The sequence below is a fragment of the Pezoporus flaviventris genome, unplaced genomic scaffold (genome assembly GCF_033815535.1).
Source record: "Pezoporus flaviventris isolate CSIRO_AGI_PZ_B2104156 unplaced genomic scaffold, CSIRO_AGI_Pfla_v1 ptg000013l, whole genome shotgun sequence".
Classification (NCBI taxonomy): domain Eukaryota; kingdom Metazoa; phylum Chordata; class Aves; order Psittaciformes; family Psittacidae; genus Pezoporus; species Pezoporus flaviventris.
In genome coordinates, this window is record NW_026892561.1 from 20,287,678 (window position 1) to 20,314,742 (window position 27,065).

Below are 27,065 nucleotides of genomic sequence, written 5' to 3' on the forward strand. Positions count from 1 at the left end.
CTTTTTTCTTTCCTCTCACAAAAGAATGGATGCATACAGCTACGAAATGTGCTAAACTGATTTACAATACTATGAAAAACTATTTTAATAACACAGTTTTGAAAGAGTGACAGCAAGAGCAAAGTACATGCCACACTTCAGAAACTTAAAATGAGCAGAGCTGCCAAGTCCATTTTATTCAGAGCGCCATACCTACTTCAGACACTTTCACCAGGTTTTGAAGCACTCTAAAGACAAGGATTTTTACACCAGGTCAAGGTTGGGAAGGGCCTAACTGTTAAAGAGGGTTAAGGAAAAAGAAGAAATAACACAACAAGAAGACGCAGATGCATTTGAGCCATGCAGACACGGACTAGGACAGTAGTTTGCTAGTTTTGGCTCTTGGGAAGTGACTTCACTTTTCCCAAGGAGGAGGAAGGAAGGTAGACACTTCCACCACCTTCTCCCTTCCCTCACCACGAAAACAATTTGATTTTTTAAATCCTCCACTTTGCTCCAGCTTCATTCCTCCCGAAGCAGCATTACCCCAGCGCCCAGCCACGCACAGGTAACATCAGCCCCCCAACACAAACCCAAGAAAACACGACGAAGCAGCACCACCCCCCGAACAGCCACGCACCTCGTGCCCCCTCCTTCCTCCGCCGCCTTAACGGGGGCCGGAGTCAGCAGCCGACGGCTCCCGGGGCCGCACAGCCTGCCCGGAGGCGGCGGCCGTGCCGGCAGGGCCCGCCGGAGGAGGAAGCCACCTCAGGTCACTGGGCACTGTCACCCTGTGACGCGGGGCGCGCAGGCACCCTTCTTCCCCCGCCTGTTCTCCTGAGGGAGCGACGACGTTTCCCGCTTCCACCCTCACGAGACCCCCACCCCCTCGCCTCGCCCTAGCGAGGGAGGCCCGCGGCAACATCCTCCCCTCTCACCGATGGCAGCCGAGCCTTTCTCCCCGCTCTGTCTCCGGTCCGGCCGCTGCCTGGCTCAACCACCAGCTCTCTGCGCAGCAGAGGGGCAAGCCAGGCGAGAACGTCTCGGCGGGCCGCGCAGCCGCCTCAGGGCTGGGCCAGCGCCGTCCACATTCCGGCGGCGGGTGGATGGCGGAGCGGGCGGGGGCGCCTGCGCGCACCTCTCCCCTCCCACCACTGACACGGCGCTAGCGCCGGCACCGAGGGCGGCCGGGTGGAGCGCGGGGAGCGATCGGCCGTTAGCTGCTCCCGGCACCCGTTTCGGATCTGCTGTTCCTCATGGCGGGTTCTGGTGGCCGAGAGGAACGCGGTGAGCGAGCTGCCCCGCCTTGGGCGGCCTCGGGGACCGACCTGCGCCGGGACTGCCGCCGTGCTGAGGGTGCTCGGTTTGGCCGCCGAGGGTCCAAGTTTGTCTTAAGTTCAGCGTGGTTTCGTGCGAGTGCCGCCTTCAGGAGATTCTGCCCTTTACAGGCGATCGGTTTCGCAGAAAGGCTGGCGCCGAAAAGTGTCAAACTTCTTGACCACACTGAAGAGCAATGGAAGTGACCGACAAATCATGGCACTCTTAAAAAACGTTTTGCCTTTTCTTCTCATAACCCAGCCTCACTAAGCAGTCGCTTGTGTTGGCTTATCAACAGTGTTTTGGTATGGTTAAACAAATGTTTAATATTTAAATAGTAAATATAAGTGTATGTTGAAACACTTAAACATAAACAACGTTGATAAGTACATTTAAATAATGAAAGGTTGTCCTGTTGGTTTTTCTTTCTTTTTTCTTTGTCTTGTGTGTGAAACAAATTACACTTAACCACAAAATTTATACAGCTTGTCTCTATTCTTTCCATTTCAGATGTGGATTAGCAAAACCTTAAGGAATGTCAGACCACAGCCTTAACGTAACTTTGTTGTGTGAAAGGCTGTGTCCAGTTTCCCTGGGATTCCCCGTGTGGGCGCTGTTTGTACGTTCTTCTGTCAGTGGCGTCGAGAGCTGGGAATGCCGTGCTCCTCACGGTAACAGCAGGATAGTGGGTCTGCTCCCACAGCTCATGTCTGAATGACACAGGTGTGGAAAGGAAAGGCGCTAGCCGCAGTGCTTTTAGCCTCCCTCTCCCGTCACCGCTGCCTGCTGCAGAGGTACGCTGCTGGGAAACCTCGGGGTAAGGTTGAAACACAGTTACTTGTAGCAGCAATAACACTGAAGTCTGATTTTGGAGATCTTTCTGATGCACTGCAAGAGCACAGCTACTGAAGGTTTATGAGTCCAAGTTTTTCTTTCTCCTTAATGTTTGTTTGTATGCTGTGAAGAAAAACAAATCCTTAATATGCAGACAGGCAGAGAGGTGGTTTATTTCTTACGTGGTCTTTTTGCATGTAATGCTGTAACAAACCAGCCTCAAGGCTGGCAACGCAAGCAGACAAAGGAGAGCATTTCCCAGAGAAAAGAAAAGCAGGATTGTTTGCCCAGTTGTATGTTACACCAGCCCTCCCTCTTGCTTTCCTGCTGTTACTTTTACATATCTTCCCTAGTTGTCTGCAGCTAGTGTAAAACAAATTATCTTCAGATTATTCTTATCACACAACAGGGTTCACATAAACCACAAAAGCGTGGGGAAAGAAGAAAAATTCAAAGGGGGAGGAGAATGATTTTACTGAACATTACAATAGAGGAATAATAAGAAAAAAGTTCCCCTGGTATTGTACTCATATGCTGCAAGCTTATTTAATAATATGGGTAATAAACAGGAGGAACTAAAAGTCATTGTATTCATAACCAAAATTATGAATAAATTGTCATAACTGGTTATTGTTATGGAAATGTAGAATTTGTTCAGGAAGCCTCGGTACAGAGGTAGTGAAAATACTTGGATAATGGCAAATATTAAGAGCAAAGGCCCATTAACAACCCACAAATGAAAAAGATCAAGTGCATAGTGTTTTAGTTTGAATTAAATCATCCAAAGAACAGGAACTGGTAATAATGAGACATCAAAGAGCAATAATTTTGCTCCAAAAGGAATTTGGGAGACAGTATGGGTGACAGTGGTTGTTAAGTTAACTTAATGACTCTTCAAATGGGAAGGAAGGAAAATCAACAGACTTGAAGAAAATAAGTTTCAGTAAACTCACTGTCGGAATGCCAAATCCCACTGTAGCAAATCCAAGGAAAAGTACACTCTGGAAAGCTTGCCATTTCCTGTAACATCAACATAAAGGCCTCGGAGAGGAGTCTGCTAAACCATTTCAATGGCTTGCACCTTTGGGAAAAAGCAGAATCTAGGTTAAATTACTAAAACTGACAACAAAGTGACTGTTGTAATATGTAGAAGAAAGCCAGAAAGGTTAATGTACAAAATGAGCTAAAACTATCAGAGTCATAGAATATAACAACAAAAAGCTTATGTGAAAGATTACCAAGGAAGAACTGACTTGCTCTCAGGTGGGTGAGAGAACAAATCATGTAAGGAAGACCAAAACTGTTGGATGGTTTGTGATTATTTTTTTTCCCGTTGTTCTTCTCAAAAACGTCATCTGTAATCAGACAGCTTACATGGATAACATTAGACACATAAAACACACGATTTAAGGAACTAATCTACTGAAGCATGATGCTTACAGAAGTCATGTGCCAGGTAAGTTTCAGCCAACATATTTAGTAAAATGGCTAAGCAATCTCAAAATTTTTCGGAATTGCCATCAAGAACTCAGAAAAGATAGCTGAGGTTCCATGACACCAGGAAAGAGGAAACGGTGCCCACCCTGATGAAAGAAGGATGGTAATCAGAGGCCAGTCAGCTTTACTTCATGTCAGGCAGAATACTGAACAAATTATTAAGCAAATTGAACCCTTGGATGATAAGATTAGTAATAGCCAACCATAACATCTCAAAAACAAATAATTGAATCTTGACTTAGGCAAGGCTTCTGATGATGTCTCATCTAATACTCTCATAAGAAGGCTAGAAGACCATTGGCTACATGAAGCTTACACAAAATGGTTAGGGAATGGCTCTCAGAAGCAGTGTCAAGTGATTCACAAAAGAAGTCTGTAGCAAGCGAGATCTCCAGATGCTTACACATTCCAAGTCCTGAATGGCTTCTGTGATGCAATAGGATAGAGAATATTTGTATCATATTTGTGGAGGTTATCTTGTTCAGATTAGAGATGCAAGCATTTTGGAAGATGTAATTAGAACAGAACAAGTTGTGAGGAGCTGAAACAAAGATCTGAAGTAAATAGGATGTATTTCAACAAGGCGAATATGTATGTATAGCTGGGAATAACAGCAAAAATGTAAGCTGCAGACAAACTGGCAGTTACTTTACAGAAAGAAGCCTTGGTTCATAGCAATTCACAAATAGAAAATGAGTCAACAGTGATTTGGTGTTGCAAAAAAATGTGGCTGTTTCACTGAAATGTGGACGATGACTGTCAAACACAAAAGCAGCAAAATAATTCTTCTATTCCAGTAAGCTCAAAAAAGTTTTTGGTGAAGAAGAGCTCTCAGTTTTGGCCACCTCCTCTCAATTAGATTTCTGTGGAGAACATAAAGAACTACTGTAAGTCTGGACAATTTGGCCTGGAGTCATACTCAGTGACCGAAAGAAGTTCAGTTGGACATCTCAAGAGTCAAAGACATGAATGTACAGCCTAAAAAAAATATTCTGTTAAGAAAGCAGTCTATATGTGTACAAGAAAAGTGAATATACCTACCAGCCCGTATGTTTGATTATGGAAATAAAAAGTTTTTGCCACTCAACTCTCAAGTTAAAACACTTAATGAGACTTTGTTTTTTTAGTATACTTAAATCCTCATATCCTTAATATCCTGAGGTGTAATAAAAATCCTGAAGATGTAGAACATCCATACACTGAGAAAAAAATAGTTCTTTTGCCGCAGAAAATACATGGACTCAGTCAGAGATCAATATGATCAGACAAAAGCCATTTATTACAAAGCCTTAACCCCTTAAATACTATTTCTTACATGCACTTACAGTGATTTGGCATATTATGATTGGATACATGTCTTGAAAACCCTTTGCAACTAGCATATAATTGGTTAAGCACAGGTGTGGGAACTTGACCTCGAAAGCTTGCCAACAGTCCATAGTTCTCATTACATCAGTGAATTCTAGCTTCTTCTTATCTTGCTTGCTTAAGCTTCCTTGGGCCTCTCACAGCCTTGCTGTATCTGTCAGGATTATTCAGAGTTTATGTACCAATTATCCATTCTCCCGTGAGAACACTGTCTCCACATTCTTTTAAAATCCACCAAGGAAAAAATAAATAAAAATCAATGTCAGGCCTCTTCTGCGTTATCCACTACAGGAGCTGAAGCATAATATTGCTGGACAGATGGTGATAAAAGGAATCCACTTGCACACTTAATTGGAGCAATAAGTCCATGTGCATTAATTTCCACAACCTGACCTCTACAGAGCTCACACATAAATATTTGTCTTGACAGAGGGAATTTCATTTAACTTTCTCTGAAGGACAATGGAAAGCCAAGGTCATTCAGCCTGTGCTGTGAACCGGCATCTCCCACAACCCATCCTTCTGCCACTACCAGAGACTCATCTTTATCAGAAGTCAGGAAACTATCGAGTTTGTCTGGGGAGGCCTGAAAACAGGCTTGAAGTAGAATTCCTTTTTAGGAGGTAATTAAGCCTATCCCCATAAATAATAGGAAGAAAGTATAGCTTAGGCACTAATGCAGGGGGAGGATCTTGCCTCAGGTCTTTACAGTATGTTTGAGCACACTAACCTAATATATTGATCTTAGTGCTGGAGTAAGCTTTAGAACTCAGAAAAGCAAGTGACTTCTTACAGCTTTAGAACAAAGAGCATCGGAAGGAAATACTTAGGAATCATGCACTGACTTTTCCCTAGGGAGGTTCGATACTCTTAAAATCATGGGGCTGGTGCCAAACATTGTATGCTAGAGGTAAAATGGAGTCAAATTCCCTTCAAACGGTAACTAATCAATACTTGAACTTTACAGGAAGCATTTCACTTTTTGAATACTTATTAAGACTTTCTAGATACAAACTGTGGAGAAGTTAAGTTCGATGTATTAAAGATGTTCAGCACATTTCAAATATTCTAATTAATGGTGACACAGCCTTAAATAAACACACTGTTCACAATCAAGATGAGAATATAGATAATCTATTTTATAATCTGATTGTTAGTTTCCTGTATTTGGAGGGTCACAATGAGTTTATAAGTCATTTCTGACAGAACAAATGGACAAAAATCTGATGATGGTTGCAACTAAAGCAGTAGCTTAGTGTCAGCAGTATGAAGTGGGACAAAACACAGAAAATGTTGTTTCTAGAGTTTTAATATGAAAATGTGGCCTTTGTGTGAAGTTACAGCTACAGACCGAATTTCCAAATTCTTTCACCTTTAGCTGCCTCAAAAAACAGTATTATTCTATTTCAGAGAGAATCAGTTGAGATCTACACTACCCATGGTCACTTATATCTGAGACGGAATGGAATTTAGTCCTGGATTCCTATTGAACAGCTATAAAGTATTTTGATATTTTAATGAGATAGCGTATAACCATAAAAATAAATATTAATTAAAAGTGAGATTGTGTCTACTGAGATGTAAAAAACTACCAATATTCTTTTCATACAAATCAAACAGTTGTTGGTTACTCTTGCATATTAGCGCTATATTTTAATGAGAATTGGCATGATCTTTTTGTATGTTGCAGATTTACAAATTTAGGGCTTAATTTCCTTGTTACTTTTGCATGATTCATTTTGCAATGCAGCTACTCCTTAGAACATCAATAACTCATAGACTTGAGATATCATAATAACAGAACTATAAATACCTATAAGGAATTACTAATAAAAGAGGATTTATGTAACTTTACTAAAATATTCATCTAGAGAAGCAATAGAAGGGAATGAGATAGCTTGAATAATAGAACATTATAACAATTTTGTGAATTAAGACACAATTCAGCAGTTGAGAACTATTTGGAAACTTCATACAGAAGGACTCATTTAAACGTGTAGCTCTATAATTTTTATTACAAGTGCAAGATCCTTTCTGCTGAGATTGTAAATGTTAAAAACCAGCAGCAACCCTTCTGTAGCTACATGCGTTTCAGAGCTGTGATCTGTAGTTTGCAAGACACAGCTGTAGACATCTGCATAACACCATGAACATAGAAAATCCTTTGCTACCTGTCAACATGTCCTCTGCATGTGATGAGAAACAATGTCCCTGTCTCTCACTAGGCTCAGCAGAAGACTTCTCTAATTGTTAGGTTCCTGATGGGAATATGATTTCCTTTCACTTAAAAATTTCTCATAACAAGATATTTTTTTTACTTTCTTTCAGCTAATTATAACTACATTTGATTACATACAGGACTGCAAGCACACAAAGGCATTGTGCTCATCCTCTGTCTTGAAAAAGAGTGACTGAGCTGTTTGTGGCCTTCTTGGCCCTGCCCTGTAACATCTGAACAAAGTGCCAGGCTTCAAATGGCATAGCTAAACTGTGGAGCTCAGCTCAGTAGAGTCAGTAGAAAAGGAGCATCCCTTCTTCTTGGGAGTGAATAGGTACCAAGGAAGCAGCCTTCTTCTGAGAAACTTAGATCTGATCTAGGAATAGGCAGCATCACATGGCACGTCTGATTATTTGTCATGGTTTAAGCCCAGGCCGTAAATCAGAACAATGCAGTCTACTCCCCACCCCGCTTTTCTTCCCCCCACTCCTGGAGGGATGGGAAGGAGAACTGAAAGAATGTAACTCCCACAGGTTGAGATAAGAACAGTTTAGTAACTAAGGTATAACACAAATCACTACTGCTACCAGCAATAATAATAATAATGATAAAGGAAATAACAAGGGAAGAGAATACAACACCTCACCACCCACCGACCGATAATACCCAGCCCCCAGCAGTGAACCAGCCCTTCTGGGTAACTCCATTACATCCCGAGCGTGATGTGCTGTGGTATGGAATACCACAAACTAAAACTTCGGTGTTATCAGCGCTGTTCCCAGGCTGAAAGTCAAAAAACACAGCACTGCATCAGCTACTAAGAAGGCGAAAAAAAATGACTGCTAGTGCTGAAACCAGGACATTATTATAACTTTCAACCAACAAATCACCAAATTTGAAAAAAAAATGTTATTTTGTTAAAAATGAAAAGATAGCAACTTCTTCTTACAAAACCCATGTTCTTTTTAACCTGAGTTAAAAAATAAATGTAATAGTTGGAATCTTTCAAGGTTAGGATTAATGACATAATTCTTGAGGAAAATTCACCAAAAGCAACTGAACATACATAACAGGAACAAATTATGCTGTACATTTACATTTCGCAAATTTTTGTGTTTCCTGCTGAAATTGCTGGAATTGTAACAGCTTTTTACCAGTAGAGTAATGAGAGAAAGTGTTGTGGTTTAAACTCAGTCAGCCACGCAGTCTCGTTTGCTCACTCGCCCCCTTCCCCCCTCCTGCTCCTGGAGGGATGGAGAGGAGAATCAAACTAATGTAACTCCCACGGGTTGAGAGAAGAAGAGTTTAATAACTAAGCTGTAACACAAACCACTACTGCTACCACCAACAGTAATAATGATAAGGGAAATAATAAGGGAAGAGAATACAACCACTCACCACCCGCCAACCGATACCCAGCCCAAGCCCAGCAGTGAACTACCCCTTCCGGGTAACTGCCCCCAGTTCTACATCCTGGGCATGACGTGCTGTGGTATGGAATACCTGTTTGGCTAGTTTGGGTCAGGTGTCCTGTGTCTGCTTCCTCCCAGCTTCCCCTCCTCCCTGGCAGAGCATGAGACTCACAAAGTCCTTGGTCAGACTAAACATGACTTAGCAACAACTAAAAACATTGGTGTTATCAGTGCTGTTCCCAGACTGAAAGTGAAAACCACAGCACTGCTCCAGCTACTAAGAAGGAGAAAAATGACTGCTACTGCTGAACCCAGGACAGAAAGGAAACCAAGAATACTGTGCTGAAAAGAAATTTAAAAGTGGAAGAGGAAATTCTTAGCAAAAAGGTAGGGTTTTGTATGAGAATTTGCCTGTCAAAGTAGACATGACACACAGAATCTGGTAAAAGAATAAAGTGAATTATCATACAGCTATGAGATCCAAAAATAAGCTCAGCCTACCTAAACAAATATTTTTGTTTCCACTGAAAACAGTCTTTTTGCAAGCTGCTTACCAAGCATGTGCTTCAGTTACATGTTATAAAATACATTTTTGTTTATAGGTCTCTTCTCAAAAAGCACTAAGGGATGAAATGTAAAAATATCTGACTGCAATTACCTGAACAACTTAGTTTTTAAAAACTGATAGAATTGAGATCTGTATAAGCAGCAGGTACTTGAGATACTGTCCTGAGTTTAGCAGTAGCAGTCATTTTTCTCCTCCTTAGTAGCTGTGCAGGGCTTTTTTTTTGACTTTCGGCCTGGGAACGGTGCTGATAGCACTGATGTTTTAGTTACCGCTCAAATGTTTTCATCTGGCCAAGGACTTTCTGAGCCTCATGCTCTGCCACGGAGGAGGCAAAGCCGGGAGGAAACAGAGACAGGACACCTGACCCAAACGGACCAAAGAGGTATTCCATACCACAGCACGTCATGCCCAGGATATAACTAAGAGTTACCCGGAAGGGCTAGGACTGCAGGGTGGGATGAGGTATCAGTCGGTGCTTGGTCGGGCTGGGGGGGGCGAATTACCAGTCGGCGGGTGGTGAGGTGTTGTATTCTCTTCTCTTGTTATTTCCCTTATCATTATTATTATTGGTGGTAGCAGTAGTGATCTTTGTTATACCTTAGTTACTAAACTGTTCTTATCTCAACCCGTGGGAGTTGCATTCTTTTCGATTCTCCTCTCATTCCCTCCAGGAGTAGGGGGAGGGCAGGAAGGGGGGGAGTGAGTGAACGAGCTGCCTGACTAGTTTTAAACCACAACAGATCCATACGAACATAAACCCACAAGACTTGCTTTATGCAGTTATTCACACATTAGGGTTAGCTATGGTTGGTCCTTTATTTTTCTGTGGGGATTAGTAATACCATTTGCTGGAAGATGCACCACAGAAGTGTTGATTCAGGTGTTCTCAAACCAAACCACTACAAAACTCTGAGTCTTTATGTGTGATACCAAGCAAGGATAACTCCAGGAGATCGTCTGCATGTTTCTTTTACTTCAAAAATGTGATGTGAGTACAGAGAGGTAAGACAGATAGTCTCACTTTTCATTTACAGTAAGAGCACTCTGCCTGGGAAATTTTGATTAGAGAAATCATTCAGCTAGAAGTTTAGTCATAATGTAATTACTGTAACTGGCACAAGTGTGGAGGGTGCATAAAGTCTAATGGTTGGAAAGGGAGACCAGACCCTTGGGTTTATTCCTCATCTTGCCACTGCTTGCTATGTGAACCTGAAAAGTTACTTAACCTCCACATTTTAACTTCCTCTGCAAAGTGAAAGTAAGGCTGTGGTTTACATGCAGCTAAACAAAGGTACTGACTTGCAGTAGAAAACCTATGCTGACTGTATCACCCTACATGTCTTTTACTTTCCCCCGGTTTTACAGTACATGAGAAAATCTGCCAGAAAGGAACAAAAACTACATTGCTAATTTAGGTGATTCTTGGTTTTATAAACACACACGCAGCTCCTGTGTGTATACACATTCTTATGACTTTTCTTAATTCTTTATCAACTCAACTCATATGTTACTTTTCTAAGCTCAATAAAAGGTTGTTGTAAAATGTGATACAACATTATGAAGGAAAATAAAAGAACGTATTTCAACATGAGTATGACTGGAAGAAGGGAAGCAAACAAAGGGTCATACTTCTGCTTTTTGTTGAGATAGAATAGAAAAGTAAATAAATCAAGGAACTAAAGTGCAAGATAAAGAGATGAAAAAGGTGAAGTATCTCTTAAAGGGAGCCTTCGCAGAGGCTCTCCCAATGCTCTCCCGGGGGGAGGGGGGGGGGGGGGGGGATTCAGAAGCCGAATAAACGGTTATTTCGGCAGAGGGCACCAGAACCACGACTATATGGTAGAGACTTTGATTTGGTCTGCATAGTGGTCTACATACTTGTTAAGCTGTGAATTCTTGAACTTTATAATGCTACAGATTTTTTTTGTCACGCTTAGAGAGAGCTGTTGCTGAATAACACTGGAAGCTCTGGGATTAAAGGAAACCAGGCAATTACATCTAAGCGAAAAAGCAGAAAAAGAGTACCACGAGAATCTGTGGAACATACTACTAAGTCAGTATATGGCATCCTTAAATGCCAGTGGAACACAGAGGATAATGAGATGGGACAATTATATGAAACATGTAATGAGAAATCATCAGAGGGAAGTTTCTTACCTTCCTCATGATTTCTTTTTTCACAGCAACTGCAGCTACAGGGAGTATTTCTTTACATAGATATTTTGCACTCCAAGTAGCCTAAAAACCCAAATGTTAATAACTGCACTGATATTCTGCAAATGTATTATGAATAGCATCAAACAAGTGCAAAAAGTGTTTAAACAAATCTGATAATGTTTGGTGGTTATGTAGTATTATTTGCTTGTGCAAATTGAATGGTTGAGAGAGAAGCATTCATGGAGGAATATTAATTTTACATTTACAAATCTCACATTCCTTTAAATCATTCAGACTTCTCTTGTATAAAAGGAATTCTAAACCTCATACGTTATCGTTGAGATAGCAAGCATGTCCTTCCATGGTAGAAGATTTTGCTATGAACCTCTTATTATTTTAAAATAAGCATGTGTAACTAGCTTTAAAAGTAGCATCTGAATTACATGGCCCCGGATGATATTCAGCATACTCTAATCTGTATTGGTTTTTTTTTACAATTATTATGTTGGGTGGATATGCTTCAGACTTCTGGTTTTGTGAGTAGAATTTTATAAAAGTGCAGGAATTTAAGGTTTTGATAATGTTATGGTCAAGCATGCAAAAGTGCTAAATATTTTCTTTTTTATTATCTTTTGGTTTGTAGGATATACGTAAGAATCTTGGCTGTGTGAAAAAAAACAGCTCTTTTTACATGCTTGCAGCCAGATGGAAAAGTACTTCATTCTTGCCTCTCATTCTGATATCACAGGTTTCAAAATGAGAAATTTTCCATTATTATCAGCTTTACAGGTCATGTACAGAAAATTGAAACATTGCCAATGCATTTAAAAAAAATAAAAAAACAATCTTTATGAAGACAGCTATTCTGCCACCACAGTTTTATATGGAAAGAGTTATATAGAAATTAAATCATGTGATGACAGCATTTGACAGTTCCACTGGTATTTTACCTATTTCTGTAATAGGTAATATATAATCTGAAGAACATTATTAGGGTGGTCGCAGATGTAAAATCATAGAACCACGCATACACATTATCCCCTTTGGAGAGGAAATAAAGGAATGGAAAATTGAAATGGTATGTTGTGGACTCAAATCTAATTCCTGTGGGGTTTTAAGGACATAAAAGAAAGAACAGTGTGAACAAGTGGAGATAAATTAGAGCAGCTTTAATAAGATGAAATACGAAAACACCAATCCTAAAAATAAGTACTGTTTTGTGTTTCATATGCTAACACAGGTGTCATGCAGGAAGAAATGCTGCATGACTTGAGAAAGACATTAAAAATACTCTAGGTATCCAGTGAGATCAGTTCCTAAAGAAAAAAACTATCTAATCTACAGGCTTCTAAAATGGGTTTTGAGATTTAGAGTATTCATCTTTGTAATACTACTTAATATGAACCACAGGTCATTTAAGATCCCTTTTCTTTAAATGTAAACGATGCAATTGTGGTAAACTCCATTGTAATACTGAAAATCCTTGTTAGCAAGTAAATACTGGTGACAGAATTAAATACTGAGGGAAAACATAAGCTCCTGAAGATGAAAGCCTTTCTGCAATATAGAAACTGTATACAGGAACCAAGCATAAGAAGTGGCAGAAGTCTTGAGATTGCAGCATTACTGAATAAACCTTCAGAATGGTGTACTGTGTACAGTCACCTGCCATAAACTAGGAAGTAAACACAATGTGCTTAGGCCTTGACCATTTCTAGCTTCTGTGACTTTAAACAAAGGTTGGAAAGAACACCTACCATTTTAGCTCCTAGTGCTGTCTTTGCATCCGAACAGGATACCAATAATTTCATTGAGGCTCACATTTCTAGTGTCTAGGAGAGGAATTTGCAGAAGATGGCAAATACTCATTGAAACTTTTTTTGTACAATTTTAAAATCAGAGTAATAGGATGAAGACAATATGTAAATTGATCTAGAATAATGTGCAAAGATACTGCTTAGTGGTTCATTTCCAAGAGAGAGGACTAATTATGTAGGACTATAAAGATTCAGATTTTTTTTTTTTTTAAGAATTATGCTGCAATTTGCCAATTGGTTAAATGAAAGATTGTGCTTCAGGACAAAATCTCTTACATAATTTATCTAGTAATTAAGAACAAGTGGGATTAATGTTTCATTGGGGCATTATAGGAAGTATTACAACGCCAATATCATGGATAAAAATAATGTACTAACCTGTGATCATCCCTGACTTTCAAATCTGGCTATTACATTCTTGATTAAATCATCCATTCCAATATTTAATTGTGTAATGACGGCAGTAAGGATCCTGATGCTTACAAACACTGATTTAGATTTCTGTTGGTAAACTTTAAAAACTTTCCTGTTAATTTCTTTGAAACAACCATAAAACAGATTAAGATTTACACTTCCATGTTAATCTTCCCAATTTACACTTCTTTTTAACTCATAGTAAGGCTCTCACTAAATTAAAGAAGATTTTTGTAAGTATCTTAGTCTTCTGTGATCATAAAATCCCAAATGCCTGTGAACATAGCAAGAAAACCCTGTTTTCATAAATACGTTTATTCAATCCTTGATAAGCATTAACTGTTTTGGGAGAAAAAAACTAAATAGTACAGATTATTTCTTTAGTAAAACAGACAGAAATAACACATTTAGCTATTATCACTACACTTCTTGTGAAGTTAACATGAAAATCTGTTTACAAATAATCCAAGCATCAGAAACCAGAGTGGAAGATTAATCTCACCCTGTGTATCTTTTCCCTTGTGTCTAGGCATCTAGCTCTGCAATTTGTACCCATGCTTCTGTCTGCATGTGACAACCCAGCTTCCTTTTGCTGTCTCAAGTCCTTGGCTCTGGCCTGGTTGCTTCTGACCTGACATTGCACTGTTTTAATTGTATCTCAAGGTCACATAGTCCTCTGCAGTTCAGATGTTGAACTGGTAATACTCTGCACGCTTTTTACAGTGGCATAAAGTGTTTAGAAATGCAGTGATTCCAGATGCAGCATCCTACGCAATGACTTCACACAAGCACTAACCCAATGGAGCCTCCAGCTAGGCATACACATGGTAAAGTATCTGGGGAATAGGAAAGGACCACTGAAAACCATTTCTGTTCTTATGTTTGGAAATAAATTCAGACAAATTCCTTGTTCTCATGTTCTCCAAGTCCATGTTCTAATAAAATGGGAATTTGATACTACCTTGAAATGCTAAATAATGAGCTGTTAAATAATTAGCTCTCATAATACTTTAAGTCAATACATGCTAATGCTACAAAAACATAATCAATACTTGCTGCAACATGATTTAAAAATTTCTTCAGCAGCCCAACTGTAATTCAGATACTGTGTGATACAAGAAAGCTCGGTGCAGCCCCAGTGCATCTTACCTGCCGTGCTGGTTGAGGCTAAGGATTAACTGTGTTCTGCAGCCAAGAAAACTACAGGGGACCTTCTCCAGCAACAAGCATGAGCTGTGTGCTTTCTTGGGGGTCTCATGGGTAAAGCAACAAAGTCTTTTCCTGCACATCCACGTAAGTGGGAAAAGCAATGATTTGTCTTTCCCTCCCCTATAACCAAAATAAACCAAACCCCAAGCCCTAAGTTTTGCTGACATGAATAAACCACAGTAGTAAGAAGACAGGAACCACACTGTGTACAAAACAGAGAACGCTCCCTCCCTATCGTGGGCACCAAGGGCGAGAAAATGGCGGGCTGGGGGCTTAGGCAAGCTCCGAACCCAGAGCGAGCTCCTCAGGCTACTTAGCCTATGAAGAGCCACAACCCTGATTCCATAGCCTGGCTCCTTCCGCCATGAATGTAACGACGATGAGGTGAAAGAAAAATCCGCTCAAAAGGCGAAGGAAGGTAACAAAATAGTAAATACTGTCGGCCGACCTGCTGCGGTAACCCATACAACACGATACCCTACCTAGCTCTTCTAACAGCCGAAGCCGTGACTCGGCTTTTTCTGCGAAGTCCTACCCCGCCTTCCAGGGGAGGAGGGCGCAGGAAGGGGCGGGTGACAGGCAGCAACGACAAGGCGGTGCAGAGAGGGAGGCAGGCGGTGAGAGGAGGCACCCGACGCACAAGATGGCCGCTGCTGCAGCAGCGGTGGCGGCGAAGGAGGGGTGGCGGGTCATGGCGGTGGGGGAGTCCCGGGGCCTGCGGGTGCTGAAGAAACAGGGCGCTGCGGCCGCCACTGTGTGTCGTAGCTGAGGGGGTCGGTGGCCGCTGCGGGGAGCCCGGCCCGTGTGGTGAGTACGCTGTCTTCTGTACCCTTCGCTGCAGCGCTCCACTGCGGGGAGCGGATTGACTGAGGTGCGGGGAACAATGGGGTGGGTTTCAGGAGCGCTGTGGGAGTATGAGGGCTCTGCTGGTCTTCCTGAAGAAGAGAGATGGAAGGATGCGTGCTGAATTGCCCGTGGGGCCTGTACCGCCAACTGTCTCGCTAGGCCTCAGGATCCTGCCCGGCTCGATTTCCGAGTGCTCCGGGTAGGCAGGCGGGGAGAGAGGGAATTGAGAAGGCCGCCGTCCTCAGTGCGGGGGAAGGTGGAGGGCCCAGTGCTTGGGTCCGGCCTGGGGGCTGGGGAGAGGTGGCATCGTCCCGGCCTGTGGCGAGAAGGGACAGCCACCTTTTGTGTGAGGTTTGTGTCTGCTGTTGTTTTTCTGAGGAAGAAGAGAAAGCGCATCTCTGTGTCGCACTCTGCCAGGATGAACACACAACAGTGGGGAGAACTGGGGGAGAAATAAGGCCGGAGACACCCCCGCTCTTCCCGCGGTCGGTGAGAGGGGACACTTCCCCCACCCTCCCCGGGTTGTCGCTCTTTTGTCTGTGGTGCTTGAGGGAAGAGCGAGGTGGCCCCCGGCCTCCCTTTGCGTGGGGAGAAACCGTGATAAAACCGAACAGAAAATCCACTTTCGCTAGTTTTTTGCCATGGAGTTGTTTTAGTTGTTGGATTAAGAGGGCGAGGATGGGTAAGGTTTCTTGCCAGGAGTGCGGTATTGATGTAGCTGCATTTTTATGTGCTTTGGTGGTGAGAATGTCCTGGTGTCAGTTTTTGTCCTCAGAAGCCATTGTGAAACCTGTGCCGTTTTAAAACAGGGAACTCTTTGTTGGTTTTTGGTTTTTTTTTTTTTTGCTTGTTTGTTTGTTTGTTTTTTGTTGTTGTTGTTGATGTTGTGGGGTTTTTTATTCCCTAGGAACATTTAATTTTCTCCACATGCATGTTTTTTTTTCTTCAGAGCAGCTTGTTTTGTTTTTATGTAGCCAACTATGAATGACTTCTATCCATCGAGTGGTAGCCTACTGTTTTCTCTACGCTTTTCCTATATTGAAAATGGCCGAAGGGGGGGGGGGGGGAATGCAAAAATTATTAGAAGGTTCAAAGTAACCTGGACTGTTCTGGAGATGTTTTAATCGTTGTTACTAGGTTAGCAATGCTATCTTCTAATGACTCTGCTTGGAAAAGAAATGCAGTTAAACTCGGTATTTATATACTATTTGCATTATATAGCTATGGAGTTGTTAGATAACACAGCAATATTATGGAGCAGAAATTAATGTGTTCCTAAACTTTTTCTTTTACCTCCTTCAGGTTTATAAGGATTTATAGTACATTAATTGTATCAGTTATAAATGCCTGCATTTCTTCTGCATTTGAAGTCAATGAAGTTAATAAGAGGCTTTGTAGTTGAATAAATAACCCAGTGTTCCTTGGAGGATTGTATACCTTATTGATGGTTTCTAAGCTTCATCAGTAGCAGTGTGGCTTTCTTCAGTCCATTAATACACAATGTTTATATGGAATGACAGTTTCCACTAACATAAATAGCAGATGTTATTAGTTAGGCACCTTTTCTTTTCCCCGTGATAGCTTATTGCTTTATCTTCCTGTCCTGGAAAAGGTTCTGTCAAAATAGACAGCTTGACAGGCTTCTTTGAGGGAAATTTAGAAATGCAGGTACCATCAGAGCAGTCTGTTTTGACAACCAGAGACTTGAGTGGTGTGCTTGTCAGTCACTTCTGAGCAGCAGTAAATTTAATTGAGATAAGTGGGAAGTTACTTCAATGTCTTCTGGTGTTTGTGGGTTGTGGGTTGTTTTTTTTTTTTGTCAACTTTGTTTTCAAACTATCTTACTTTAAAGCAAAGTATTTTAGAAATTTGTGATGGGATTATTCTGGTAATGATTTTGAAAACTAATGTTCCAATTTACAGATGAATGTATGAATCCAGAAGTTACATACATTAATATGTGAGGGTTTAATACTTATGGACATCTTAGGACACATACATTACTATATGAAAGTGGTCATGTTACAGTAGATGAAAGAAGTTAACAGGATTGCTTTTGGAAGTTTATGCCATGTTGCTGGTGAATCACCAGCAATCTGGATGGAAACCATTATAAATCTTGTTGAATTACGCATTGCAGAAGCTGAGAATCAGTGAGTGTGTATTAAAATATTGATTTAATTGCTTTATATGTGATTCAGAGGTCTTGGGTGATGCTGAGAGTGGTCATCTTTGATAATGATGGCAAAGACTGATATTTTAAGTTCTGTACCTCACAATAACTAGTGCTGTAGAAGAGTGTTTCATGATGCATAGTGAATTGACCTTTCCTATTCTGTAATATATAATAATATGAAGGGTAATATTTTTTAATTTTTTTCTTTTTTTTTTTTACTTCATGCAAGAGATCATATGGTTCACATGCTAAATAGCTGGGAGAAAATCTTTCATTCGAAAGAACTTGTGGAATCCTAGCTTTTAAACAATATGAAGTGTAAAGCTGAACTAGAAAGAAAGAACCCATCTGCATTTATGCTCTCAAACATCCTGAGCATCTTAAAATAGCTATACAGTGGCCACTGTAAGGTACCTTTTAAGCACATGATTGTTTATAAAGCTTTTTTTTTTTTTTTTTTGTGAAGCCTACTCATTGTTGAAAACTATTTTTCCCTGTGGATTCAACAGATCATATTGCAGATGAAACTCTGTGTGGTTTTATGGCTCCTGCACCCAATAAATCAGATGGTTGGTTGTTGGAGCATGCCAGGTAATACTGGCTGTTAGGCCAGAAAACCATCTGACTGAAAGTACATGAGATAAGTCATAGGGGAATTTGTATTTTGAAGTTACTGCCTTTTTTTTTCCAGTTGGTAATTAATATGAAACTATTATAATACAGGAATGAAGATACAGCATGCTTCTGTTGTGAAAGGTTGTTATATAAGCATTCTGTATTAGATGAAATTTCAGTCTGATCTTGAAGATTCTGTGTAGGCTATATTACAGTAATGCATTCTGAAGTGTGTGGAGGACTCAAGATAACCGAGAAAGAAAACCACAGATTATTTACTTACGTTGTGTTACTTTCCTTTCTGTACAAAGATTTTCCACGGTGCATGTTGAATTAGGTGCAGTTCCCATCACTTAGTCTGACCACTTGTTTTTCTCAAGAAGTATGTCTCTTGATGGTTATCTTTTACATCAGATTCATTTTCTTGGTTACCAGTACAGCAAAAGTTGAAATGGTATTAGATTTCAAAGGGCCAACTGGTTTCTAATGAGTTGTTTTTTTTTACTTATTTGTGGAAATGCGTCATGGGCAAGAAGGTGTAAAAGTCCTATCAGCTTATTGTAAATAGATTTTTCTGATAAGAAAAGACTTTCTAGGTAAAGTGCTTGAGGAAATACTTTTCCTGTTAGTGCATGGTAGCAACACATCATGTGCTATCAGCTGGAAAAAGAAGGGACTTTTGTAATAGAAATAGCAAGATTTTGAAATAATTTGTTGCAGGTTTATGTTGTCGGAAGCAGTGGCAGTTGTGCGCTGCTCTTTTGGAATTTGTAGAGAAGTGTGTTTAATGCAAGTGTAATGGGTGTCCCTGCCCCTCTTTTGAGGCTTCTTACTAAACCAGTGAGAAGGAAGGCACCCTCATGTGGTCTAGGGCAACTTTGAGCAGGTAGAGATGGGGAGGGACTCTTCGTTAGGGACTGCAGTGACAGGACAAGGGGTAACGGGTTAAAACTTAAACAGGGGAAGTTTAGATTGGATATAAGCAGGAAATTCTTTCCTGTTAGGGTGGTGAGGCACTGGAATAGGTTGCCCAGGGAGGTTGTGAATGCTCCGTCCCTGGCAGTGTTCAAGACCAGGTTGGACGAGGCCTTGGGTGATATGGTTTAGTGTGAGGTGTCCCTGCCCATGGCAGGGGGCTTGGAACTTGATCTTAAGGTCCTTTCCAACCCTAACTATTCTATGATTCTATGGCTTATATGTATCAGCAACATAATTCAGAATTCTTATGCAAGCAGACTTTTAAAAGTTTGCAGTAGGACTGGCAGAATAACTACAAGTAGGTATTACTTTTAAATTTGAGAAGGTAGCTCTTGGCTGTGGCTCAGCCAAATGGCACCAACCATTTGAAAAATTGTAGAATCATAGAATGGTTTGGGTTGTAAGGGACATTAAAGACCATCTAATTCCAACCTCCCTGCCATGGGCAGGGACACCTTCCACTGCATCGAATTGCTCAAAGCGCTATCCAGCCTGCCTTATACACTTCCAGGGACAGGGCAGCCACGCTTCTCCAGGCAACCTGTTTCAGTGTCTCACCACCATCACATTAAAGAACTTGTTCCTAATGTATTGTCTAAATCTACCCTCTTTCAGTTTAAAGCCATTCCCCCTTGTCCTATCAGTACATGCCCTTGTAAAAAGTCTCTCTTCAGCTTTCTTGTAGGCCTCAACTTTAGGTACTTGGAAGACTGTTACAAGGTCTCCCCAGAGCCTTCTCTTCTCCAGGATGAATAAGCCGAACTCAGCCTGTCTCCATAGGAGATGTGCTTCAGCTGTAATCATCATGGACCTTGTCTGGACTCACTCTAACAGTCCACATGCTTTTTATGTTGGGAGCCCCAGAGCTGACTTTAGCATTATTTCACACAGAAAAAGGACCTGGACATCCTTTGCAGACTTTTGCATGAAAGCTTCCGCTCAGCTGGTTGTTTGGGTTGCGTATTTTTTGCCACATATAGACTAATAGAGAAAATCTTAAAACACTTGATTGTGTGCCTTTACCATTTTTGTACAGTGTTAGTTACACTGTTCAAAAAGAGAAATAAGGAATATGGAGAAAAATCTTCATATGAGAGATAATTGGGAGGAGGAGAGGGGAAGCAAGGGAGTAGGATTTTGGCAGACAAAAGAATTGAGTTTTTTCTGTTACGCAGCATAAGAAATGGAGCTGAAAAGTAGAGCAAGTGTATCTGAAGGAAGCAACCGCTTTTTCATGTGCTTCATGTGCCAGAGGTTGCTATGTAATTTGAGACAAAAGAACACAGAAGAGTATTTGTGTCACATGGGTAATGCTATGCTAAGGTGAGTCTTGAGTTCAGTTTTGCAAAAGCTGAGGGTTTATTGACAATTATTCATTCCAGCCTTGAAGTTGCTAAAATAGCCACAGGTGACATGTTCTTGCTGTATAGATCCCTCTCTACTGGTATCTTACGTCAGGTCTTGCAAAACCACTTTTTTTTCTCATCATTCACATAATGTATTATTTCTCAGTCACACAAATTTTTGGAATCTGGGAATGCATTTTCTGTTAATCTGAGATTTCTGTAGTAGGATTGTGCTTCAGCTACAACAGAACAAATAGTGTGTGGACTAGCTGAAGTAACTGCAATGTGCTGGTCTGGGAGAATCTAGATCTTGTGGACAGCTCCAGGTTTGTTTGTTGTTTTAACAAGGGAAGTCTGTTTTGTCTCCTTCCTCTACTGTGCCAGTTTAATAGGTGTTTTTTAAATGATCTTATTAACTACTGTTTAAAAGCAGAGTTAGTATTAACATAAAATCTGGGCATTCCAAATGTCACTATTTTTCAGGAAGCTTCTGTATAGACCCTCTCAGTATAAGCTTTGAAGGCTAAGGTGTGGTTGTTTCAAAACCTGTTGTTTATAATAAAATTCTGGTTGATCAGCTGATGGAACAGTAGCGCTTGTAACCTGTCTCTAAAGGTCTTCTCAGAACTTCCTCCTAAATTAATTTCTAACAGAGACTTCAGTCCAAATGGTGAGCAACTTGGAAGGCTTTTCAATTACAACTTTCAACTTCCCTACTGTTTCGAAAGGAGACTTATACTAGAGTAGCAAGAATCTTGTCTCTTATGGACTGAAGGTCTTGAGGGACCTGCAGCTAATTATTTTTGGTAAATTGTGGCAGTGTTGGTTTCCAACTCCGATTTAAGAGCTGTCTTCTGGGTGAAGGGGGTGAAATTCAGGGAAGGTATTACAAAGTGAATGAATTGAAAATCATGCTGAGGGGGTAGTTTTAATTAGCTACTTGCTTATAAACCAGTTTCTGTGGAACACTCACAGTGTTCAGTAGCATTCAACTTTCTCTCTGCTTTGTTTTTAGTGTAAATATTATTCATACTGACTTAGCACTCTTCACTTTTTGTAGCAGTTTTACTTGAATAAGTGTAACTCATGTTTTACCATAGTGTATGTGCAAAAAAAAAAAAAAAAGCCCTTGAAAAGTGAGTGAAGTAAAACTCTTACTGTTGACTGACATTTCTTGTAAGTCACATTTTTTTTCAACTTGTTTTCTGTTCCCAGCACCCCCATATTACCAGTTTAGAATGGAAGTCCTTCAGGTACTATTTCATGTCAGGAACTGTACAAACAAATTTAAGTGTTATGACTGCCTTATCCAGTGTCTGTATCTGATAAATCTGGTACTTGCAATATAGCAATACTTAAGTGGTTTGTGCCCTTTGGTTTAGGTTCTGTTGTGGGGTTTGGGGGGCTTTTTGTTGGTTTGGTTTGTTTGTTTTTTTTAATTCTGTGCTAAGATGCAAGAGCCACAGGACAGACCTTAAAATTAATGGCCACTAAATTTGAAATAAATAGTAGAAAGGGAATTTTGTAAGCTTATATGGTACTCTGAAATTGTCATGCTGCATAAACTTTATTTTAAGACCACTAATAATTCTGGCTGGTATGCAGACCTAATGAGAATTAAATCTCATGTTTCTGAGTGTAAGATGTTCCCTGGGAGACTCAGAAAATTTTCCCCTGCCTTTAAAAGTGAATGTTGTTCTTACGAAATCTTGAAAAATCTGCTCATGTATCTAATGAATCAGTTACCTCTGTTCATGATGTTTCACAATTTAAAATTCATATTTAGAATAGAATCATAGAATAGTTAGGGTTGGAAAGGACCTTAAGATCATCTAGTTCCAACCCCCCTGCCATGGGCAGGGATACCTCACACTAAACCATATCACCCAAGGCCTTGTCCAGCCTGGTCTTGAACACTGCCAGGGATGGAGCATTCACAGCCTCCCTGGGCAACCCATTCCAGTGCCTCACCACCCTAACAGGAAAGAATTTCCTCCTTATATCCAATCTAAACTTCCCCTGTTTAAGTTTGAACCCGTTACCCCTTGTCCCATCACTGCAGTCCCTAATGAAGAGTCCCTCTCCAGCATCCCTGTATGCCCCCTTCAGATACTGGAAGGCTGCTCTGCGGTCTCCACGCAGCCTTCTCTTCTCCAGGCTGAACAGCCCCAACTTTCTCAGCCTGTCTTCATACAGGAGGTGCTCCAGTCTCCTGATGATCCGTGTGGCCCTTCTCTGGACTTGTTCCAACAGTTCCATGTCTTTTTTATGTTGAGGACACCAGAACTGCACACAATACTCCAGGTGAGGTCTCACAAGAGCAGAGTAGAGGGGCAGGATCACCTCCTTTGACCTGCTGGTCACACTCCTTTTGATACAGCCCAGGATACGGTTGGCTTTCTGGGCTTCAGGCGCACACTGCAGCCGGCTCATGTTCATTTTCTCATGAACCAGCACCTCCAAGTCCTTCTCCACAGGGCTGCTCTGAATCTCTTCTTTGCTCAACCTGTAGCTATGCCTGCTGTTGCTCCAACCCAGGTGTAGGACCTTGCACTTGTTATGGTTAAACTTCATGAGGTTGGCATCAGCCCACCTCACAAGTGTGTCAGGGTCCCTCTGGATGGCATTCCTTCCCTCCAGCGTATCAACCACACAGCTTGGTGTCATCGGCAAACTTGCTGAGGGCGCAGTCTATCCCACTATCCATGTCAGCGACAAAGATGTTAAACAAGACCTGTCCCGACACCACTTGTTACTGGTCTCCAGGTGGACATTGACCTATTGACCACAACTCTTTGTGTGCAGCCATCCAGCCAGTTCTTTATCCACCGAGTGGTCCATCCATCAAATTGATGTCTCTCCAATTTAGAGACAAGGATGTCGTGTGGGACAGTGTCGAACGCTGTGCAGAAGTCCAGGTAGATGACATCAACTGCTCTACCCCTGGCCATCAGTTCTGTAGCACCATCATAGAAGGCCACCAAATTGGTCAGGCAGGACTTCCCCTTAGTGAAGCCATGTTGGCTGTCACCAAGCACCTTGTTGTTTTTCATGTGCCTTAGCATGCCTTCCAGGAGAATGTGCTCCAAGATTTTGCCAGGCACAGAGGTGAGACTGACTGGTCTGTAGTTCCCTGGGTCATCTATTTTCCCCTTCTTGAAAATGGGGGTTATATTTCCCTTTTTCCTGTCATCGGGAACTTCACCTGACTGCCATGATTTCTCAAATATGATGGCCAGCGGTTTAGCAACTTCATTTGCCAGCTCCTTGTGGACCCACGGATGGATTTCATCACGTCCCATGTACTTGTGTATGTTTAGGTTTTTAAGATGGTCTCGAACCAGATCCTCTCGTACAGTGGGCCTAAGGTCTTCATTATGACAGTCCCTGTGTCTGCCTTCCAAGACTTGGGTGGTGTGATCAGAGCCTTTGCCAGTGAAGACCGAGGGAAAGAAGTCATTAAGAACCTCAGCCTTCTCCAAATCCCGTGTAGCCAGTTCTCCCGAGAGCTTCCTGAGGGGGCCTATGTTCTCCCTAGTCAGTTTTTTATTTGCTATGTACCTGTAGAATCCCTTTCTGTTATCCTTAATATCCCTAGCCAGGTTTAATTCTAACTGGGCCTTAGCTTTCATAACCTGTTCCCTAGCTTCCCAGACAACATTCCTGTACTCTTCCTAGGCTGCCTGTCCTTGCTTCCACTTCTTATAAGCCTCTTTTTTAATTTGAATTTTCCTCAGGAGCTCCTTATCCATCCAAGGGGGTCTCCTGTCCCTCCTGCTGCACTTCCTTCTAGTTGGGATGCAACACTCCTGAGCTTGTAGCAGGTGATCCTTGAATATCAACCAAGAGTCTTGGCCCCCCCTGCCCTCTAGGGCTGTATCCCATGGAACCTTACTAAGCAGGTTCCTGAAGAGGCCAAAGTCTGCTCCCTTGAAGTCCAGCGCTGTGAGCTTGCTGCACGCTCTTTTCACTGTCCTGAGGATCTCAAATTCGACCATCTCATGATTGCTGCATCCAAGGCTGCCCTGGAGTATCACATTTCCAACCAGCCCTTCCCTGTTGGTGAGCACGAGGTCAAGCATGGCACCTCTCCTTGTCGGCTCCTCTATTACTTTCATTTTACAGAAATCAAGTCTGAGTTTTGTGCCACAATTAAGTTCACTGAATGGTTTGAGGAGATAGGAAACAGCAAAATGCTGTCCTTCAGATAGGAGATACAGAAGAAAGAGTAGGTATGTATGCATACTGTGAAGCGAGTCTTAGCCTCCACCCTCTATAGATAAAAAATCTTCACAGTAATGTGTGATCTATTTTCTGGCTTGGTTACGTGAATATTTCTTGAGCTGTTTTAGGAAGTCTGTTTTAAGTGGCATTTGGGCGGTTGTTTTTAGGCATATCTGAGGAGCTCAGGTGTTTACATGTAATGTACTAAATTGACAAAGTACTCTGTTGTAAACAACAGAACCAATTAATAGAACTCAAAAGATCTTGACAAGAGTTCCTGCAGTACTGCAATTGTCCTTGGTCAGCTGTGTTAAGTAAGTATTGTGTAGGTAGACATGAAAATTCAAAAATTATTGGAAGCTGAAAATTGCCTAGCTCTTACTCAGCAGCATCTTAAGGTCTTTACTTGTTTTGTAAAGACAATGGAGAACGTGAATTTTGTTTCAAAAAATAGATCAGAACAGGGCAGTCTAACAAATCACTGAAGTAGTTACAAAGAAAATACCCCTCTTTCATGTATCTTTCAAGACTTGAAATTACTTTTCCGTAAGGGTCTTTATTTCTTTGACTGATAAAATGCTATCTTTTCTTGTAGGGTTGGGGTTTTTTTGCAGGTTTTGTTTTTTTTGCTTTTCCCTGGATCCATGGATGTCTTCACCTCTCCTGTTCTCTTTAATGATGTTTCATTCTCTAGCATTAGCTACTCTTCTTCTAAGGTTTGTTTTTTTTCTTTTTTTAAATTTGTTCTAATATGAGGTAGTATTCAGTTCAGCTAATGCAAGTAACAGAGATGGCATGCTGCCTATTAATTTCATTGCTTTGACAGTTCAGACTTGCAGCATGGGCTGTTTGGATAATGAAGCAGCCATGGGACTCTTTGTTCTTGGACTTTACTGGGGGCTATTAAAATGTCACTGCTTCCTCTGGAGCTGGTGAGGAGTTAAAGAGCATTGTTCCTGGAGCACTCCCTTGTGACTACTTTGGCTGTTGCTGTAAATTTGAAAGGAGAAGGATAAAAATAAGTTAGGCTAAACTGGCTTGATGGGATAGACTGGGTAAGTTAAACCAGAGGCTAGGACTCGGGCTGTCCTTCCTGTTTATAAGTCACTCTCCTGTTTAATTGCATGAAAAGGCCTCCTGTAGAATAAATTAAAAGAGAGGTCTTAGTAGTGCTGAAAAAAAAACTGTAGTTGGTGAATTTTTAGTCTTCCTTGTTTAATCAGGTCTTAAGGATGGAAGCCTGAACACTGTAACTTCTTTGTAGGACATTCGTACATACAAGTGGAAAGAAAATGTTATTCAGGAAGGTGAGAATTAGTTAAGCGAAGTGCTTGGAATAGTCCAGACTATTTTAAAAGTACTATTTTGTGGCTAGCTGTTGTTAGGTGCTACAGAAAAGGTGTGAACCATTAGGGTTGTCTTCTGGACTTGCTAATGTTTGTGTTGGTTGTTAGTCTTTTCTGTTTGTGTTCTGTATTAAATCGTGATTGGTATGTAAAGGCACTGCTTCTGTGATACCTTTTAATGTCATTTATCTACTGTGTTGGACTTTATACAGAGCCTTTACCTGTGCTGAAGACTGCTTTACTTCATGATTCCCTCTGTTTTTCTCTCCAGAATCATCTGCTTCATTTGTCAAGCTTAAAGGGTACAGGGGTGTTCAGGATCTTTAGGGAGACTAATAATTCGTTTTGCATTGATAATTGTGATTTACTGCACAGAAAAGGTGCTCAAAGTAAGGGTTGAATGTGTTTGGGAACCCTCTAAATGTTCCCATCTCTGCTTTTTGGAAGAGTAAAAGGCTGCCTACTGATATCAGTAGGCAACTGGAGGTAGAAAGCATAACCTTGTGCTGTCTTGTGTCGGAATGCATTGGGAAACATACTTTTTCAGTATTCCCTTCAGTGATACTGCTTAGCATTTTGCTGGTGACTCAACATAATCATTAAAGTTCAGTTGGAGTGCAAGAGAGTTCTAGTTTTTAGATTACCGGGTTTTATTATTAAAATGATAAAGTGAAAGGCAGTGGACAGCTCTCCTAAATATTTCATCAGAGAGCAAAAAGGCACAGCCCAGTTGGTACTTGCCAG

At 41.2% G+C, this 27,065-nt stretch overlaps 1 protein-coding gene and 1 long non-coding RNA gene across 6 annotated transcripts in view; both read left to right on the top strand.

The window, feature by feature from the left end:
- Positions 1-1,233: 1,233 nt before the first annotated feature.
- On the top strand, positions 1,234-2,005 carry LOC133268648 (uncharacterized). Its single transcript, XR_009743125.1, has 2 exons — positions 1,234-1,601; positions 1,807-2,005. It is a non-coding gene; the product is annotated as an uncharacterized LOC133268648 (long non-coding RNA).
- Positions 2,006-15,432: 13,427 nt separating this feature from the next.
- The window catches only part of RC3H1 (ring finger and CCCH-type domains 1), an 80,639-nt gene continuing 69,006 nt past the window's right edge, over positions 15,433-27,065 (top strand). For 2 of the 5 annotated variants that reach the window (XM_061452091.1, XM_061452093.1), the window contains exon 1: positions 15,433-15,597. The gene's annotated coding sequence lies outside the window, so the exon portion shown is untranslated. The remainder of the gene's footprint in view (positions 15,598-27,065) is intronic. The other 3 variants (XM_061452092.1, XM_061452095.1, XM_061452097.1) reach the window with 2 other exon arrangements.